Source organism: Tamandua tetradactyla, chromosome 14 (genome assembly GCF_023851605.1).
Source record: "Tamandua tetradactyla isolate mTamTet1 chromosome 14, mTamTet1.pri, whole genome shotgun sequence".
NCBI classification, from domain to species: Eukaryota; Metazoa; Chordata; class Mammalia; order Pilosa; family Myrmecophagidae; genus Tamandua; species Tamandua tetradactyla.
The window spans coordinates 48,616,098-48,632,933 of record NC_135340.1 but is presented as its reverse complement, the minus strand read 5'-3'; the positions used below and the strand labels follow the sequence as shown (position 1 = coordinate 48,632,933).

At 37.5% G+C, this 16,836-nt stretch overlaps 1 long non-coding RNA gene and 1 pseudogene across 2 annotated transcripts in view; both read right to left on the bottom strand.

Moving 5' to 3' along the window:
- LOC143655881 (uncharacterized) overlaps nucleotides 1–16,836 on the bottom strand; it is a 109,822-nt gene that overhangs the window by 90,060 nt on the left and 2,926 nt on the right. The gene's annotated exons all lie outside the window — the stretch shown is intronic.
- On the bottom strand, nucleotides 4,213–7,437 carry LOC143655099 (peroxisome proliferator-activated receptor gamma pseudogene; annotated as a pseudogene).

Here is a 16,836-nt window from a genome sequence, read left to right as displayed (position 1 = left end):
AATCCAAGTTAATTATACAACTATTACCCAGACTTGAAACAATCTTCTTATAAAAGAATGATGAAACTGAATGTAATAAAACATAACAATGAATAGATTATCTATCTGCAGAAGTAAAATCTTACCCTTAAGTTGAAGTTTTCAAATACGTTGCTAATTATGTCAGTATGAAAATGCAAATTTCCTTTCAGATACATTATCACTGACTAATGCCTAGTTGAAATCTATATAGTATTAGAAAGTATAGGTGCCAATGAAAATAGTTTAGGAGACTTTAGACCCTCTATAATTTTCAACATCCCTCATATAAACTTATAACCTAAAAAAGAGTATGCTTAATATACAAATGCAGTTTTAAGACAGTCCCCTTGTCCCTACTTTTAATTAGATAACTACCCTAGTTAAAACCCCCTTCGATATAGAAATTTTGGAACTCTCACTGTTTAGATAGAAGAATGAAACAAACAAGACCAACAATGGAACTGGTCTCCTTCAAAGTTTAATGCCTATGATAGAAATGAGTATATTCAGAAAGAAAATTAATGGGATAATATGATTTATCAGATAATAAAATCTGACTCCTTCCTCACCAAATAACTTTTATTAAGATATTAATTGCATGTTTCACCAGTTTTAAGTGTATAGTTTGATGAATTTAGGTAACTGAATACCAAGGTGTAAAAGAATATCCTTACCCTAAAAAGTTTCCTTGAGACCCTTTGCACTTGATGACAGCCCCCCCACCCACCCACTCTGGCAACTGTGATGTGCTTTCTAACATTAGTCATTTTTGCTTTTCTAAAATTTCACAGAATATTATATAAACAGGATCATATAAAATATAGTCTTTTATTTTTGACATTTTTCACAGCATGTTTTTGAAACTCATCCATGTTTTTGTGTGTATGGTGGAGCAGTTTTCTGTGGTTTAAATATATCACAAGTTGTTCTTCCATTCACCAGTTGATGGATGGTTAAGTTGCTTCAAATTTTTAGCTATTATGAATAATGCTGCTATAAACATTCATATACAATTTTTGCATGGGCGTATATTCATTTCTCTGGGGTTAATACAAAGGAATGGAATTTCTGGGTTATAAGGTAAAGTATCTTTAACTTTATAAGTTTCTCTCATACTGTTTTTCAAAATCAAAACCATTTTTGCGTTCCCACTATCAATATATAAGTGTTCCAGTTGCTCCACATCCTTGTCAACACTTGATATGGTCAATCTTTTTCACTTCAGTTATTCTAAGAGCTGAGTAGTGGCATCTTACTGTGATTTCAAATTACCAGCAACATTTTGATAAATGAATTTGTGTTAATTAGCAAGCTGCCAGAATGTGGTATACCAGAATTGGAATGGCTTTTTAAAAGGTGAATTTAATAAGCTATAAATTTATAGTTCTAAGGAAGTGAAAGTGTCCACATTAAGGCACCAATAAGAGGCTACCTTCACTCAAGAAAGGCCAGTGGATCTGAACACCTCTATCAGCTGGGCAGTCACGTGGCTCGCGTCTGCTGGTCCTTTGGTCCTGGGCTCCATTGCTTTCAGCCTCTGTTTCTGTGGAGGTTCCTCATTTTATGTCTCCAGGGCTGGTTTTCATCTCTTGGTTTCCCTTGGCTCTTTCCAGCTTCTGGCTTGTGCAACATCTGCTGGGCTTTAAGCACCTCCAAGCATCCGTGTCTCTGCTCTGCACACCTCCGTATCTGTGTTAGCTCTGCTCTGAAGTTTCTGTCGGCTCTGAGGCTTCTGTCGTTTCTCTAGGCTCTGTTGTTTCTGACTCTCTCCAAAATGTCTCCTCTTTTAAATGAATCTGGTAAGCTAATCAGTGCCCACCAGGAATGGGTGGAATCACATTTCCATCTAATCAAAAGTTAATACCCACATCGGGTGTGCCACAGCTCCATGGGGATAATTCAATCAAATATTGAATGAGGACTGAGAGAAATGGCTGCTCCCACAAGACTGGATCAGGATTAAAACATGGCTTTTCTGGTGTACAAATAGGATTCAAACCAGCACACAGTTGTATTTCCAATTTGTGCTTTCCTATTGGCAAAAGAATGAGCTATCTTGTGAAATAGTCCTGCCTCTGGCACCTACGTATTTGTATGTATACATAGTATGTGTCATTCTGATTTATTAATAAGTCTTCCATGAATTGGCACATAACTTCCATAAATTCCCTATAGTATAATCTACATCTGATGAAATGGTAAAGCTGAATTTTTAAATCTCTGGAACTGAGGTCTAGATCTTATATTTTTCTGTAATTTCATAAGGGTATTGCTTGTGAGAATCATCCTGAAGCATTCAGTAACCTGTTGCTTTTCCTTGTTTCCTTCTTTCCTTTCAACCATTTTTTTTTTTTTTTTTTTTTTTTTAAAGAGAGAGGGAGGAAAGGAAGGAAAGACAGAGAAGGAAGGAAGGATGGAAGGAAGGAAGGAAGAACGGGAAACATTTTTAAACATTTTCTTGTTTTTTATTATATTTTGTTTGTTTGCTTGTTTTTTACATGGGCTGGGGCCGGGAATTGAACCGGGGTCCTCCGGCACGGCAGGCAAGCACTCTTGTCCGCTGAGCCACCGCGGCCCGCCCTCAACCATTTTTTTTAACTATCATTTACTCTATTTACAAAGATAATATGCCTCATTTTGGAAAATTCAAATAAAGATAAAATGCATCATTTTTGAAAATATATATAAGAAAGCAAAAAAAAAAATTAATTCAATTTTTCCAGCCAGAGACAGTCATGATCAATATGTTGATATTTCCCAGACTTCTATGTAAAATAATAACAGACTATGCTATTATAATGGACTAGTCTCATTTAATCCTTTCAACAACTTAGCATAGTAATGCTATTTTTAACCCTATTTTACACAAAAGTAAAGAAAAGGAATTTTCAGCAAATTGTCTCAAATTACTAAATTTAATAAGTGGTAGTGCTGAGAGTAAAATTGAGGGAGACTGACTCTAGAATGTAAGTGCTTAATCACAATTCCGCCTTGTCTCCCATATATATGCTTATGTACATACGTGAATGTGTGTTCTTTGTATGTGAATGCAATCCTAGTACATCTTATGGATATAAATATTCACATGCTAATAAATATAAACGTCCCATTTTTAATGGTTGCATAATATTTTACTGCATGAGTATACTATGGGTACATTTACTGTCTGAATTACCATGGTACATTTATTTAACCAATCCCCTAATAATTGACTTTTACCTTGTTTTCTATTTTTCAATATTATAAACATCACATGTAGCATTCTAGTACATATATCTATATACTATTGTCCAATTATCTCCTTAATATAAATTCCTAGAAATGGAAATGCTTAGAGTGAACACACATTACAATTTTAATACATAACCTCAATTTACCCTCCAGAAAAGTAATTTGTACTTCTCTAGGAACTGAGCCTGAGAAAGTTCCTTTCCCTGTCTCCCTATATTCTTTCCAACATTGGTCTCTATCCTCACTAGTTATTTTGACTATACATAAATTTAGTTTTATCTAGCCATTTTGAGGGTTAAGAAATGATATCACATTGTTTTATTTGCATTTATTAGGGGGACTAATAAGTAGAATTCCCATTTCCCATTCTTCAGGAGTAACCACTGTAACAGTTTAATAAACTTTCTATAGCTTTTAATAACTACTTATATATATATATATCAACACACACATATATGTTTAATATGGTTTTGTTTAGTTGTTTGTTTGTTTTTTATACACATGGGAACATACTTCAGAATTTGCTTTTTTACACCTAAAAATATGTCTTGGAGAATTTTTCATTTTCTTAAACTACAACACAATATTTCATTGTGTGGAGGCATCATAATTTATTTAGATTCGTTATCCATAAATGTATGTTTTTTTTTCAACAAATACACATTAAGGACCTTCTATGTCCCAGGACTGTTCTAGAAATGAGTAACAGAAAGGCCCTGCCTTGATTGGTTCCATTTTGCAAATTAATGCTATAATAGACATCCTTTTATACAATTTTACAGATATGTGAGCATAAAATATTTCTGTAGGATAAATATTTCTGTAGTCAAAGAGTATGAGGATTCAAAATTTTGGTAAAGAACATGTAACAGGCCATCAATATATATTCACTGAGAGAAGGAATGAAAACTCTATAAAATTGTAAAATTAACACATAGATGTGTTTTATTTGGTGTGCAGTGTTTATAATTTAAAAAATTAGTTTCCAACATTAAAAAGAGTTTGCTAAAATGAAGATTTCTGTCACCTCTTGAACAATTAAAAGATCTAGTAACATTGGGTCAATATTTGCACAGGGCAGCTAGAACTAAGTGATGAGTGAGTAGTGGTTTGCCATAGTCACCACTCCAAATTTGTCTAATATTATGCTACTTCACTCATTTGAGTTACTTATTTGGCTCTTATAGCCTTAGAATTTGCTGTTCTCCACATGGAAAAAAAGAAAAAAAGATACCTAAAGGAGACAGAGCTACTCATAGGTCTACAATGTTTAATAATTACCTCATATATCATTTCCTATAATAATACAATTTGACTCTTTCAGGAAAAGGAAAGTCTAAAGGTAAATGATGGCAAGGTCTGCCCAAATATATTTTGAGATAGGCTATTTTAGTGAAAATACTCACCTGTCCATTTCAAAGGCAGATACAATATAACAGGTAAGAGTAGAAACTTTAGAGCTAGATTGCTTGGATTTGAATTATGGTTTTGTTGCTTATTAGCACTAGGACCTTGGGAAAGTCATTTAACTTCTTTATGCTCAGTTTCTTCATCTGCAAATGAGGAGAGCAATAGTTTCTGCTTCCCAGGCTTTCTGTAATGTTTAAATCAGTCACCATTTTACATAAAACATTTAGAAAAGTGCCTGACCCCTTGTAGGCACTAGAAGAGAGTTAACTATCACTACTATTAACATAGATGCAGTAGGTACTCATACTCAGATGCCCTTAAATTTAGGTCCCAAATAACAACTTAATTCTTTTTTTCCTAAATACTCATCAGATGACCTTCTGATCGCTCCATATATGGCATACCTGCAGGGAGAATGCAACAGTTTGAGACTTAAATTATTTCAAGGTCTCTGAGGAGAACCTGGAGCATTCTTGATTTGCTTATCTGAATCTTGATCAGTTGGTGCATCATTGAGATGTGCTGCCAAGGAAGCAGAATTAAGTGACAGCTTGCAACTTTTTATTACTAGCAAGTGTTTGGCTATATAGAGTTTCCCTTAAGCAAACTGTCAAGAGATTGAGGTTTTTAGGGGCTGTTCACCTACTCTGTTGGCCAATTCATAGTCATATATGCATATCAGTTTGAGAATGTAGGACGTGAACTCACAGTGCCTTTGAAAGGTGAATCTTTGATGAGTCATTTTAATGTATTATAAATAGTATAATTTAGACTGTATTAATAAAAAATCTATTAACTTGCTGACATTCACTGTGCTGAAGTTGCCTTTACACTATCCACATAAAACACTAAGCATTCTTGCTAAACCAAAATACATGAGGCAACAATGACAACCTTGAAGGGATAAGTAGACATCTCTACAATAACAGTCAGACACCTCAATACACCGCTCTCATCAATGGACAGAACCTCTAGACAGAGGATCAATAAGGAAACAGAGATTTCCAATAGTATGATAAATGAACTAGACTTAACTGATATTTACAGAACATCATACCCCATAATAATGGATACACATTTATTTCAAGTGCTCACACATCATTCTCCAGGATAGACCACATATAGGGTCACAAATCAAGTCTCAATAAATTTAAAAAGACTGAACTTAAACAAAACAGTTTCTCTGATCAAAATGAAATGAAAATAGAAGTCAATAACAGGCAAAAGGTCAGAAAATTCACAAATACATGGTGGCTAAACAACCCACATTTAATCAACCAGTGGGTCAATTACAGGAGAAATCAGTAAATACCTCGAAGTAAATGAGAATGGAAACACAACATATCAAAACTTATGGGATGCAAATAGGTAGAACTGAAAGAGAATTTATTGTCCCACATGCCTATAAAAAAGAAGAGTGAGCAAAACTTGGGGAATTAACTGTTTACCTGGAGGAAGTAGAGAAAGAACAGCAGACTAACCAAAGCAAATAGAAGGAAAGAAGTAACAAAGATTAGAGCAGAAATAAATGAAATTGAGAACATGAAAATAGTAGATAGAATCAAGAAAACCAAAAATTGGTTATTGGAGAAAATTAATAAAATCGATGGACACTTAACTAGGCTGACCCCCACCCCCCCCCCCAAAAAAAAGAAAGAGAGAGGCTGTAAATAAATACTGACATAGCAGAAATAAAGAAGATACTAAGAGGATACATGCTAACAAACTAAACAATGTAGAGGAAATGGACAACTTCCTAGAAAAGCATGAACAACCAATACTGACTTGAGATTAGATGACCTCAACAAACCAATCGCAAGTAAATAAATTGAATCAGTCACCAAACGGCTCCCAAAAAAGACAAGTCCAGGATCAGATGGATTCAGACATAAATTTTACCAAGCATTCAAGAAACAATTAGTGCCAATCCTCCTCCAACTCTTTTAAAAAAACTGAAGAGAAGGGAAATCTACCTGATTCATTCTATGAAACCAACATCGTCCTAATACCAAAGCCAAACAAAGATATTACTTTGCTCAAATTGGATAGCATGAGAAAACATCCCACAGCAAGGCATTTCTGAAACCAACAGTACTGACATTTATTTCTACTTTTTTTTTTTTTTGTGGATCTGACTGTAAAGATCACACTATCATAAATGAGCTCCAATCTAATTGTCCTTCAGATAAAATTGTCCTTCACAAGCATGAACCCCATGGTGGAACCCCGAGGCTTTATATTTCACAGACTAGGCATTCACAGGTCCTGACAGAGCTGGAAGGCTCTTCATGAGGCTTACTGTAGGGCTAGATCTTTTCAGAATAATAGAGTGGGGATGCAGACTTCACTTTGATTGCAGTTTGATACTCTTGGAGCTTCAGGTCACACTTATAATCAGCAAATACTGGGACATCTCTTGTGAATGGAATGTTTCATAGTGTGGCGTATAAATGCTGGAGAAATGAACAGTGAGGAAGAGTTCGATGTCAAAGGAATAGGGTCAGTCACACATTACAGAAAGATCCATGGAGCTGATTCCAAAATTGGTGGGCCAAAATAGCATCTCTATGTCATCCATTAAAAGATGACCTTTTCGTGGCGGGGTGTTAGTTGCTTGACTGAGAAGATGGCGGCTTAGTAAGATGCGCGGGTCTTAGTTCCTCCTCCAGAACAGCTACTAGGGAAGCAGAAATGATACAGAACAGCTCCTGGAGCCACGACAGAGACCAAGAAGACAGTGTACCCCATTCTGGAACGGCTGACTGGCTGGGAGAACCTGCTCCAGTGAGATCGCCAAGGGGCGCGGGCTTCCCCGGGCTGGGGAGGCAGGTGGCCGGAGTCCCTCCCTCCCTCCTTCCCGGGCCGGCTGGGAGAATTGGACAGGCGAACCCCTCAAGCTGCAGCGGCTGGCGCCCACTCCCCCACACACGCGGCCCCCTGGACCAGCTGGGAGAATAGGATCGGAGATCCCCAAGCGGCGGAGAACGGCAACCGGGGTCCCTTCCAAACACGTAGCTTCCCGGTCTGGCTGGGAATGGTGGATAGGCACTCCCCCAAGCCGCGGTGGCTGGCACCCCCCTGCCACACTTGGCGCCCCAGGCTGGCTGGGAAATTTGGACAGGCGCTCCCCCAAGGCGCGGAGGCCAGTGCCCCCCCACCACGCTTGGCGCCCCGGGCCGGCTGGGAAATTTGGACAGGCGCTCCCCCAAGCCACAGAGGCTGGCGACCCTCCCTGCGTGCGGATCCCCAGGCCAGCTGGGAGATACGGATTGGCACTCGTCCAAGCCGCTTCGGCTGGCGACCCCCCCTACAGTGAGAGTTTTCCAAAGTTAAAGGAGAGACAGCATCTTTTACTGGTGGGACCCGCAGACAGATGAGCGCCACAAGCGCCACCTACTGGGCAGGATAAGAAAAACAGAGTCCAGAGATTTCACTGAAAAATCTTTCAACCTGCTGGGTCCCACACCCAGGGAAATCTGATTAAATGCCCAGACACCAGCAGAAGATAACGGATCACGCTCAGAAAACTGAAGATATGGCCCAGTCAAAGGAACAAACCAATAGTTCAAATGAGATACAGGAGCTGAGACAACTAATGCTGAATATACGAACAGAAATGGAAAACCTCTTCAAAAACCAAATCGATAAATTGAGGGAGGACATGAAGAAGACATGGGCTGAACAAAAAGAAGAAATAGAAAAACTGAAAAAACAAATCACAGAACTTATGGGAGTGAAGGACAAAGTAGAAAAGCTGGAAAAAACAATGGATAACTACAATGGTAGATTTAAAGAGACAGAAGCTAGAATTAGTGAATTGGAGGATGGAACACCTGAATTCCAAAAAGAAACAGAAACTATAGGGAAAAGAATGGAAAAATTTGAACAGGGGATCAGGGAACTGAATGACAATATGAAGCGCACAAATATACATGTTGTGGGTGTCCCAGAAGGAGAAGAGAAGGGAAAAGGAGGAGAAAAACTAACGGAAGAAATTATCACTGAAAATTTCCCAACTCTTATGAAAGACCTAAAATTACAGATCCAAGAAGTGCAGCACACCCCAAAGAGAATAGACCCAAATAGGCGTTCTCCAAGACACTTACTAGTTAGAATGTCAGAGGTCAAAGAGAAAGAAAGGATCTTGAAAGCAGCAAGAAAAAAACAATCCATCACATACAAGGGAAACCCAATAAGACTATGTGTAGATTTCTCAGCAGAAACCATGGAAGTTAGAAGACAGTGGGATGATATATTTAAATTACTAAAAGAGAAAAACTGCCAACCAAGACTTCTATATCCAGCAAAATTGTCCTTCAAAAATGAGGGAGAAATTAAAACATTCTCAGACAAAAAGTCACTGAGAGAATTTGTGACCAAGAGACCAGCTCTGCAAGAAATACTAAAGGGAGCACTAGAGTCAGATACGAAAAGACAGAAGAGAAAGGTATGGAGAAGAGTGTAGAAAGAAGGAAAATCAGATATGATATATAAAATACAAAAGGCAAAATGGTAGAGGAAAATATTATCCAAACAGTAATAATACTAAATGTTAATGGACTGAATTCCCCAATCAAAAGACATAGACTGGCAGAATGGATTAAAAAACAGGATCCATCTATATGCTGTCTACAGGAAACACATCTGAGACCCAAAGATAAACATAGGTTGAAAGTGAAAGGTTGGGAAAAGATATTTCATGCAAATAACAACCAGAAAAGAGCAGGAGTAGCTATACTAATATCCAACAAATTAGACTTCAAATGTAAAACAGTTAAAAGAGACAAAGAAGGACACTATCTACTAATAAAAGGAACAATTAAACAAGAAGACATAACAATCATAAATATTTATGCACTGAACCAGAATGCCCCAAAATACGTGAGGAATACACTGCAAACACTGAAAAGGGAAATAGACACATATACCATAATAGTTGGAGATTTCAATTCCCCACTCTCATCAATGGACAGAACATCTAGACAAAGGATCAATAAAGAAATAGAGAATCTGAATATTACTATAAATGAGCTAGACTTAACAGACATTTATAGGACATTACATCCCACAACAGCAGGATACACCTTTTTCTCAAGTGCTCATGGATCATTCTCAAAGATAGACCATATGCTGGGTCACAAAGCAAGTCTTAACAAATTTAAAAAGATTGAAATCATACACAACACTTTCTCGGATCATAAAGGAATGAAGTTGGAAATGAATAATAGGCGGAGTGCCAGAAAATTCACAAATGCGTGGAGGCTTAACAACACACTCTTAAACAACGAGTGGGTCAAAGAAGAAATTGCAAGAGAAATTAGTAAATACCTCAAGGCGAAAAGAAAACACAACATATAAAAACCTATGGGACGCAGCAAAGGCAGTGCTAAGAGGGAAATTTATTGCCCTAAATGCCTATATCAGAAAAGAAGAAAAAGCAAAAATTCAGGAATTAGCTGTCCACTTGGAAGAACTGGAGAAAGAACGGCAAACTAACCCCAAAGCAAGCAAAAAGAAAGAAATAACAAAGATTAGAGCAGAAATAAATGAAATTGAAAACATGAAAACAATACAGAAAATCAATAAGACCAGAAGTTGGTTCTATGAGAAAATCAATAAGATTGATGGGCTCTTAGCAAGATTGACAAAAAGAAGAAGAGAGAGGATGCAAATAAATAAGATCAGAAATGGAAGAGGAGACATAACCACTGACCTCACAGAAATAAAGGAGGTAATAACAGGATACTATGAACAACTTTACACTAATAAATACAACAATTTAGATGAAATGGACGGGTTCCAGGAAAGACATGAACAACCAACTTTGACTCAAGAAGAAACAGATGACCTCAACAAACCAATCACAAGTAAAGAAATTGAATCAGTCATTCAAAAGCTTCCCAAAAAGAAAAGTCCAGTACCAGACGGCTTCACATGTGAATTCTATCGAACATTCCAGAAAGAATTAGTACCAACTCTCCTCAAACTCTTCAAAAAAAATCGAAGTGGAGGGAGAGCTACCTAATTCATTTTATGAAGCCAACATCACCCTCATACAAAAACCAGGCAAAGATATTACAAAAAAAGAAAACTACAGACCAATCTCTCTAATGAATATAGATGCAAAAATCCTCAACAAAATTCTAGCAAATCGAATCCAACAACACATTAAAAGAATTATACATCATGACCAAGTAGGATTCATCCCAGGTATGCAAGGATGGGTCAACATAAGAAAATCAATTAATGTAATACACCATATCAACAAATCAAAGCAGAAAAATCACATGATCATCTCAATTGATGCAGAGAAGGCATTTGACAAGATTCAACATCCTTTCCTGTTGAAAACACTTCAAAAGATAGGAATACAAGGGAACTTCCTTAAAATGATAGGGGGAATATATGAAAAACTCACAGCTAATATCATCCTCAATGGGGAAAAATTGAAAACTTTCCCCCTAAGATCAGGAACAAGACAAGGATGTCCATTATCACCACTATTATTCAACATCGTGTTGGAGGTTCTATCCAGAGCAATTAGATAAGAAAAAGAAATACAAGGCATCAAAATTGGAAAGGAAGAAGTAAACTATCACTCTTTGCAGACGATATGATACTATATGTCGAAAACCCGGAAAAATCCACAACAAAACTACTAGAGCTAATAAATGAGTACAGCAAAGTAGCAGGTTACAAGATCAACATTCAAAAATCTGTAGCATTTCTATACACTAGTAATGAACAAGCTGAGGGGGAAATCAAGAAACGAATCCCATTTACAATTGCAACTAAAAGAATAAAATACCTAGGAATAATTTAACTAAAGAGACAAAAAACCTATACAAAGAAAACTACAGAAAACTGTTAAAAGAAATCACAGAAGACCTAAATAGATGGAAGGGCATACCGTGTTCATGGATTGGAAGACTAAATATTGTTAAGATGTCAATCCTACCTAAATTGAGTTACAGATTCAATGCAATACCAATCAAAATCCCAACAACTTATTTTTCAGAAATAGAAAAACCAATAAGCAAATTTATCTGGAAGGGCAGGGTGCCCCGAATTGCTAAAAGTATCTTGAGGAAAAAAAACAAAGCTAGAGGTCTCACGCTGCCGGACTTTAAGGCATATTATGAAGCCACAGTGGTCAAAACAGCATGATATTGGCATAAAGATAGATATATTGACCAATGGAATCGAATAGAGTGCTCAGATATGGACCCTCTCATCTATGGACATTTGATCTTTGATAAGGCAGTCAAGCCAACTCACCTGGGACAGAATAGTCTCTTCAATAAATGGTGCCTAGAGAACTGGATATCCATATGCAAAAGAATGAAAGAAGACCCGTATCTTACACCCTATACAAAAGTTAACTCAAAATGGATCAAAGATCTAAACATTAGGTCTAAGACCATAAAACAGTTAGAGGAAAATGTAGGGAGATATCTTACGAAACTTACAATTGGAGGTGGTTTTATGGACCTTAAACCTAAAGCAAGAGCACTGAAGAAAGAAATAAATAAATGGGAGCTCCTCAAAATTAAACACTTTTGTGCATCAAAGAACTTCATCAAGAAAGTAGAAAGACAGCCTACACAATGGGAGACAATATTTGGAAACGATATATCAGATAAAGGTCTAGTATCCAGAATTTATAAAGAGATTGTCCAACTCAACAACAAAAAGACAGCCAACCCAATTACAAAATGGGAAAAAGACTTGAACAGACACCTCTCAGAAGAGGAAATACAAATGGCCAAAAGGCACATGAAGAGATGCTCAATGTCCCTGGCCATTAGAGAAATGCAAATCAAAACCACAATGAGATATCATCTCACACCCACCAGAATGGCCATTATCAACAAAACAGAAAATGACAAGTGCTGGAGAGGATGTGGTGAAAGAGGCACACTTATCCACTGTTGGTGGGAATGTCAAATGGTGCAACCACTGGAAGGCAGTTTGGCGGTTCCTTAAAAAAACTGAATATAGAATTGCCATACGACCCAGCAATACCATTGCTAGGTATCTACTCAAAGGACTTAAGGGCAAAGACACAAACGGACATTTGCACACCAATGTTTATAGCAGTGTTATTTACAATTGCAAAGAGATGGAAACAGCCAAAATGTCCATCAACAGACGAGTGGCTAAACAAACTGTGGTGTATACATACGATGGAATATTATGCAGCTTTAAGACAGAATAAACTTATGAAGCATGTAATAACATGGATGGACCTAGAGAACATTATGCTGAGTGAGTCTAGCCAAAAACTAAAGGACAAATACTGTATGGTCCCACTGATGTGAACGGACATTTGAGAATAAACTTGGAATATGTCATTGGTAACAGAGTCCAGCAGGAGGTAGAAACAGGGTAAGATAATGGGTAATTGGAGCTGAAGGGATACAGACTGTGCAACAGGACTAGATACAAAAACTCAAAAATGGACAGCACAATAATACCTAATTGTAAAGTAATCATGTTAAAACACTGAATGAAGCTGTATCTGAGCTATAGGTTTTTTTTTGTCTGTTTGTTTGTTTGTTTGTGTCTTTTTTTTCTTTTACTATTATTATTATTTTTTTTCTCTATATTAACATTCTGTATCTTTTTCTGTTGTTTTGCTAGTTCTTTTCCTAAATCGATGCAAATGTACTAAGAAATGATGATCATGCATCTATGTGATGATGTTAAGAATTACTGATTGCATATGTAGAATGGAATGATTTCTAAATGTTCTGTTAATTTTTTTTTCTTTAATTAAAAAAAATAAAAAGATGACCTTTTTGTGAGAAAAAGGCCTTTCTGATGTATGTCGATGGTTCACTGTTGGCTTCTTTCAAATCTGTGGCAGTCATGGCATGGTACCTGCTGTCCTCTAGCCTGCCTCAAGTGCCCAGGCAGCAGCTCAAGCCCTGCTCACACTCCTAGCCCTTCACCAGGGCACTTAACGATTTTTTGAACCCAGGGACCAACAAATAGGGATAACTGACATTGATTAGCTAGAGAAAGTGAGGATGTTTTTATACGTTAAGGCATGGAGAAATATATATGGGACCCAAGTAATTCACTGAGGTACTTCTTGGTACTCCCTTGTCCAACTCTAATTGTGAATGAACATATGCAGCAATTCCAGACTAAGGAACGTGTGATAAACAAGGGCCAAGATCTCTTTAGAATGAATGGTTGGGTGATTTCACCAGGTGAGTCAACAAGATCTGCTGAGATGACAGCTGAGGGTTAGGGGGATTATAGAATGGATAGAAGAAGACAGGATGAGTACCAGTTGTAGCGCCAAGACGAACTGGAATGACAGGAACTACAGTTAGTTTTATTATCCTCCGTTTTCTAAGTCTATCTTTAGGAAGAGAGGTCCACAGGAACCATGGAGATATACCCTGAACATTGTCATGAACTGACTGGTAGTCTCTAGCTGCTGAACTTTTGGATCCACCACTGAGTTTGAACCAGGCCATACTTTCACTGACTGTTCTCAGACGATGACTGAACACAGTGAGAGATACTAAAACTAGGCCATTCCCAATCAGTTTGGGATTCCTCTAAAGGGCAGCTTTAGCTCAGGGATCTCCACTGGTCTGGTATTCTGATATTGAGGTAATCTCAGAATTGCAATACAATCTGAGGCTCTTCCTACTCATTCCTCCTTCCTTTTTATGCTTCCACGTTTTAATTCGCATTCTGGTTTGAGTGTCCTTGCCTTCTCTTTCTCCCTCCCCTTTTATCCTTCATAGACACTTTTTTTCAATCCATTTCTTGAACATCCAATCTTGTCTTAGTGTCTGCTTCTTAGAATACTGTAACTGACACATTAGGTGTTGTATTTTGAATTTCAGCAAAGAGAATGATAACCACATAAGGTGATTAGAATGATTTAAGAAAGATCTTTGATAGGAAAAGGTAGAAAATAACCTAACCTTTAGTTTCTAATAGAACTTTTCTGGGAGTCAAGAATAGCTCTGATTTAGGTCATTAGTTTTTGATTTGCTAAAGCTGCCAAAATGCAATTTATCAGAAATGGATTAGTTTTTAACAATGGGGATTTATTAAGTTACAAGTTACAACTATAAGGCCGTAGGAATGCCCAAATTAAGGCATCAACAAAAGGATAACTTCACTGAAGAAAGGCTGATGGCATTTGTGGTTCCTCTGTCACATGGGAAAGCACATAGCAATATCTGTTGGTCCTTCTCTCTACAATGTGTCTGGGCTCCTGTGGGTCTTTGCTTGTTTCTCCCAGGGGTTTTTTGTCTAAGCTCTCTTTCTCTCCTCATGAGCTCTCTTAAAGGACTCCAGTAAAGGAATAACACCCACCTTGAATTGGGTGGGTCACATCTCCATAGAAACAACCTAAGCAAAAGGACCCACCCACAACAGGTCTCCCCCATAAGAATGGATTAAAAGAACATAGTCTTTTGGGGGGTACATAACAGATTCAAACCAGTACAGTTAGCTACTTTAAAAGATCCTCCAAAATAGATATACGAATATAAGAATAACTCTGATGGGTGAGTCAAGACTAATCTTATATATGCTGATTTAAAAATGCAAATATGCCTATTGGGCTAGAATAGATTGAGCCTATTGCACTTAAGGTGGTCCTAATCAGGCATTGAAGCACACAGCCTCATGTAGTAACTGCTGTGGGCAGATATAAATGTTTTAAATAAGAGAAAACACAGGTAGTAGTGCTACATTAGGTGACCAGAAAAAAAATCATTATCTGATAGAAATCAAGGGCAGAATTCAGGTAGAAAAGTGTTCTAATTTGCTAGCTGCCAGAATGCAATATACAAGAAATGGAATGGCTTTCAAAAAAGGGGAGTTTAATGAGTTGCTAGTTTACAGTTCTAAGGCCAAGAAAACGTTCCAATTAAAGTAAGCCTATAGAAATGTCCAATCAAAGACATCCATCCAGGGAAAGATACCTTGGTTCAAGAAGGCCAGTGAAGTTCAGGGTTTCTCTTTCAAGTGAGAAGGCACATGGCAAACACAGGCAGGGCTTCTCTCTCAGCTGGAAAGGCACATGGAGAACATGGCAGCATCTGCTAGATTCTTCACCTGGCTTGTTTCATGAAGCTCCCCAGGAGGCATTTTCCTTCTTCATCTCCAAAGGTCACTGGCTGGTAGACTGCTTCTTGCGGCTATGTTGTTCTGCTCTGCTCTCTCCGAATTGCCTCATTTTCCAAAATGTTTCCTCTTTTAGAGGACTCCAGAAACTTCTCAAGACCCACCCGAATGGGTGGAGACATGTCGTCACCTAATCCAGTTTAACAACCACTCTTGATTAAATCACATATCCAGGGAGATGATCTGATTATAGTTTCAAACATACAGTATTGAATAGTGATTATTCTGCCTTTATGAAATGGTATTTTGATTAAAACATGGCTTTTCTAGGGGACACACATCCTTTCAAACCAGTACAAAAAGTTTCTAAAAGAATAGGGTTAAGTGGCAAGAGGAATTTTCATTTCAAGAAGGTAAAACAACATGGAAAAGAGATACTTAATGCAGAGGTACTAGGATGAATCCAGGGTAGGAAAGCAATATCATCAAACCAAAGACCAGGTGCCCTTGGAGAATGGTTTCAACATTATTTCCTAATTTAGAAAACTTAACTCCAGGATATATACATTATAATGAACTTGTTTGTTGAAGATATCTTAAACCATATCTCACAGAGCCCTGTTACCAGAGAGAAACAAACATCTTAATCCTAAGGATATAATTTCAGAAAGGAAACCTTAGAACCTTCTCTCCCCATTCCTCTTGGTCAGTGACAAGCAAAAGCTACCAATTGCTAAAAAATGCAAGATAAATGGGGGGGTCACAGTGGCTCAGCAGGTAGCGCATGGAAATCTGGGTTCAATTCCCAGTGCCTGCCCAAGCAAAAAAAAAAAAAAAAAAAAGAGAAAAGAAAATCTTTGGAGTATTTTAGATATTTTTCATCAATGTGCTGATTGAAACTGTTCTGCACCCCAAAAAAGTCATGTTTTTCTAATTAAATCTTGTGGGGCAAACCTATTTTGGATAGGACCCTTTGAATAGATTATTTCCACAGAGATGTGACCCTGCACACTGAAGGTGGCTCTTAATTAGTTTACTGGAGTCCTTAAAATAGCTCACAGAGAGACAGAG